At 38.8% G+C, this 5,079-nt stretch overlaps 1 non-coding gene across 1 annotated transcript; it reads left to right on the top strand.

The window, feature by feature from the left end:
- Positions 1-4,367: 4,367 nt before the first annotated feature.
- On the top strand, positions 4,368-4,530 carry LOC118145455 (U1 spliceosomal RNA). The gene has a single exon (XR_004730559.1). It is a non-coding gene; the product is annotated as a U1 spliceosomal RNA (small nuclear RNA).
- Positions 4,531-5,079: the final 549 nt, after the last annotated feature.

Genomic DNA, 5,079 nt, shown 5'->3' with positions numbered 1-5,079 from the left:
AAAAATACTCTTATAACTGGAAAACAAATTCAGTAAAGTTGTGGAATACAGAATTAATATACAAAAATCAGTAGCATTTCTTTTCACAAACAACAAACTATCTGGGAAAAAAACAGGATGGCAATCCCATTTAAAATAGCTACCAAAAATTAAATTAAATACCTAGGAGTAAATATAACCAAGGAGGTGAAAGGCCTCTAAAAGAAAAACCACAAAACACTGATGAAAGAAACTGAAGAAGATACAAACAAGTGAAAAAGACAAGCCATGCTCATGGACCAGAAGAATTAATATTGTTAAAATGGCAATACTTCCCCCAAAAAATCTACAGATTTACACAATTCCTATAAAATACCAATGACCTTCTTTACAGAATTAAAAAAATAATAATAACTAAAATGTGTATGGGACCAAAAAAGAGCCCAAGTTTCTAAAGTAATCCTGCACAAAAAAGAGCAAAGCTTATCTCAAAATATACTACAAAGATAGAATAATCAAAACAACATGATATGAAAACAAATATATAGACCAACGGAATAAAATAACCCAGAAATTGATCTGCATGTCTACAGTCAACTGATTTTTGACAAAGGTGCCAATAACACTCATTGGGGAAAGCACAGTCTCTTCAATAATTGATGCTGAGAAAACTGTATGTCTGTATGCAGAAGCATAAATGTGGATCCCTTCCTTTTATCCTATACAAAAATTAATTGAAAATTGATCAAAGACCTAAATGTAAGACCCAAGACAATAAAACAACTAGAAGAAAACAGGGGAAACACTTCAGGACATGAGTCTGATAAAAGATTTTATAAATAAGACCTCAAAGCACAGGCAACAAAAGCAAAAATAAACAAATGAGATTATTTCAAACTTAATAACTTCTCTACAGCAAAGGAAACAACCAGCAGAAAGAAAAGACAACTCCAAGACTGGAAGAAACCATTTGCAAACTACAAATTCTTCAGGGGATTTATATTCAGAATATACAAGGAACTAAAAAATAACAAATACTGGCAAGAATGTGGAGAAAAGGGAACTCATATATTATTGGTAGGAATGTAAACTAGTGCAACCACTATGGGGAAGAGTATAAAGTTTCCTCAGAAAAAAAAACTACAAATGTAACTGACATATGATCCAGCAATCACACTACTGGGAATGTTTCCAAAGAAAAGGAAGTCATTATATCAAAGAGACGCCCGAACCCGCATGTTTATTACAACACTATTCATAACAGCCAAAATAAGGAATTAACCTAGGTGTCCAATGACAGATAAACTGATAAAGACAATGTGGTATATGACCCAGTGGCTCATGCCTGTAATCCCAGCAGTTGGAAGGCCAAGGAGGGTGGATCACTTGAGGTCTGGAGTTCAAGACCAGCCTGACCAACATGGTGAAATCCCGTCTCTACTAAAAATACAAAAAGTAGCTGGGCATGGTGGCAGGTACTTGTAATCCCAGCTACTCAGGAGGCTGAGGCAGGAGAATCACATGAACCTGGGAGGCAGAGGTTGCAGTGAGCCAAAACTGAGCCACTGCACTCTAGCCTGGGTGACAGAGCAAGACTCTGTCTCAAGAAAAAGAAAAAAAAAAATGTATATATACACAATGGAATACTATTTAGCCACAAAACAGAATGAAATCCTGTCATTCAGGGCAACATGGATGGAACTGGAAAACATTAATGTTAAGTGAAATAAGCCAGGAACAGAAAGTTAAACACCTTATGTTCTCACTCATATGTGGAAGCTAAAACAGTTGGTCTCATAGAGGTAAAAAGTAGAATAGAAGTTACTGGAGCCTGGGAAATGTAGGAGGAAGAGGGGGAGAGGGAGAAACTTGTTAAAGGATACAAAATCGCAGCTAGAGAGGAGGAATAAATTCTAATGTTGTATATCACTGCAGGAGGACTAAAGTTAACGATAATATATCACAGTTTAAAATAGCTAAAAGGAGGATGTTAAACGTCCCAACACGAAGTAATGATAAATATTTGAGATGATGGACACCCTAATTACCTTGATCTGATCACTATACACTACATGTATCAAAACGTCACTGTGTACCTCATGAATATTAACCACTGTTACTTGTAAATTTAGAAATGTGTAAAGAATGCAATCATGTTTAAAAATAAAAATTAGGGCCGGGCGCAGTGGCTCACGCCTATAATCCCAGCACTTTGGGAGGCCGAGGCAGGTGGATCACGAGGTCAAGAGATTGAGACCATCCTGGTCAACATGGTGAAACCCCATCTCTACTAAAAATACAAAAAATTAGCTGGGCATAGTGGCGCGTGCCTGTAATCCCAGCTACTCAGGAGGCTGAGGCAGGAGAATTGCCTGAACCCAGGAGGCGGAGGTTGTGGTGAGCCGAGATCGCGCCATTGCACTCCAGCCTGGGTAAACAAGAGCGAAACTCCGTCTCAAAAAATAAATAAAATAAAATAATAAAAATTAAAAATAAATAAAAAGAGGAGCAATGGAACAAATATTTAGGAAAAGAGATGCTTTGATTCCCTAGATCACTCCAGGAGGATAGCACTCTAATCTTAATTTAAATGTTACTGCTGGGCTCATGCCTGTAATCCCAGCACTTTGGGAGGCCGAGGCGGGTAGATCACGAGGTCTTCCCAGGCATTTCTACAGAAATCTTCTAGTTATAATTACAGCATTCCAATTATAACAAAAGTGTTCAACCAACTGCACAATTTAATTTAAAAAAAAAACAAATACAACCAAACAGAAAGCTTTCTCTTTAAACATAGTTAATGATGCAATGATCTAAAAAGGAAAGATTAAACTTTCCGGGACAATAAAAATACATGGATCTGTGCCAAATTTGGGGGAAATTCCTAGTACAGTCAGCTCACTATGTTCACCTCATTTAAAGTTCAAGCTGTGGCAAATTTCACAGAATGCTACAAATGATCTTTCCTCTGATTTGGGGGATACTTTTTTAATGGTCTGCAATGCATCTTCCCCTCTTCTCTGTATGGAAAATGCTTACACCCAGTGTTCTCAAACCTGGGTGTGTATCATAATCCCATGGTAGGCATGTTAAAAAAAAAAGAATAACAACAGATGGCTGGTCCCTACCCTCAGTTTGTGATTCACTAAGTCTGGAAGGGGCCCAACAATTCGCATTTTCAGGGGATGCACATGCTACTGGCCAGGAACCACACTTTAGGAGCCACCAGCCCTATGCCTACTTCTCTTTCAAAAACTCAGCTCAAATCCCACTCCCTGAGAGAAGATGGGGTAGAGAAGGGAGGGGTTTCCCCTGTTCCTTCTCCTCCCAGAAGGCTATCAATAGCTCCACAGTACAGCTGTTTTACATCTCTGGTCCCAATCTGCTCAGCAGATAGGTTTCTACCCTACCTTCCCTCCACTCCTTTGCAATTTACTTGAAAGGGAGGCACAATTTTTATTCCTACTTTTATTTTTTTCAGTATCTACAACAGTGTCCATTCCCACCAGATATTTAATAAATGGATGCCCCCACACACACACGCAAAAAAAATACACAAATGACCAGAAAAATGACTATGAAAGCACTTTTAAAGTCAAAGTGCTATGAAAAACACGTTGCAAATGAATCTACAATCTAGTTAAAATGCAGATTTTTTTCGTTTTTTGAAATAGAATCTTACTCTGCCCCGCAGGCTGGAGTGTAGTGGCGCAATCTCGGCTCTCTGCAACCTCTGCTCCCAGGCTCAAGCAATTCTCCTGCCTTAGCCTCCTGAGTAGCTGGGAGAACAGGCACCTGCCACCACGCCTGGCTAATTTTTGTTGTTGTTTAGTAGAATCAGGGTTTCACCATGTTGACCAGGCTGCTCTTGAACTCCTGAGCTCAAGCAATCTCCCCACCTCAGCCTCCAGAAGTGCTGGGATTACAGGTGTGAGCCACCTTGCCCCACCTTAAAAATGCAGATTTTGATTCAGAAAGTCTAAGGTGGGGCCTGAGAGTCTGTATTTTTAATAAGCTGTAGGTGAGGCTAACACTGTCCCTGGCCCACACTTAAGAGTTTTCTAGGTTTTATACCAGTGGTTCCCAGCCTTGAATTACCCCATGGATCATTGATAATGTTGAGTCAAGTCTGGTCCACTTCCCAGACAAATTAAATCAGAATCTCTGAGTGTAGGGCCCAGACATCAGTATTTTTAAAAAGCTCCTCAGTAATTCTAATGCACAGCCAAGGCTAAGAATAGTTGATCTCTAAGAAAGCATACATAATATATTCAAATTAACTTAAAATCTAAATTATGTTTTCCAAACATGAGAGTTTTATATTATTTATGATTGCATTAATGTTGATTATACCAAATATATCATTTTATTCTCTTATTACTTACTGTATACTTACCTGGCAGGGGAGATACCTTGATCACGAAGGTGGTTTTTCCAGGGCGAGGCTTATCCATTGCGCTCCTCATGTGTTGATCCCTGGATTTCCCTAAATGTGGGAAACTCAACCGCGTAATTTGTGGTAGTGGGGGACTGCATTTGCGCTTTCCCCTGGTCTTTCGTAAAAAATAAATAAATAAATAGATTATTGTAAAATAATGTCTTTACCCAGCATTATCTATACAGCCAGAAAAGAAACTTCTGACAGCTTTTAAAACAAAGCTTTACTTAGTATTTACTTAAGTTTACTTGATATTGGCTTGAGGTTTCTCAAGTTACTGCCACGTGATTAAAAAAAAAAAGATCAGGAACTGTGTTAGACAATGATAATTATGATATATATTTTTCTTAGAAATAGGGCAATGTACCTCCCAAAGAAAGTACCCTCAACTTTAAGGATGCCAAGTGTCAGATGTCACAGCATGTGGTCCTGAAAAGTTGGCTTCCAGAGTGCTGCATTGTTTTTGTTTGTTTGTTTGCTTGTTTTAAGATGGAATTTTGCTCTTGTTGCCTAGGCTGGAGTGCAACAGTATGATCTCAGCTCACTGCAGCCTCCACCTCCCAAGTTCAAGCGATTCTTTTGCCTCAGCCTCCCGAAAGTAGCTGGGATTACAGGCATCTGCCACCATGTCCAGCTAATTTTTGTATTTTTAGTAGAAATGG

Source organism: Callithrix jacchus, chromosome 8, assembly GCF_049354715.1.
Source record: "Callithrix jacchus isolate 240 chromosome 8, calJac240_pri, whole genome shotgun sequence".
Classification (NCBI taxonomy): domain Eukaryota; kingdom Metazoa; phylum Chordata; class Mammalia; order Primates; family Cebidae; genus Callithrix; species Callithrix jacchus.
This window is presented reverse-complemented; position numbering and strand designations above follow the sequence as displayed.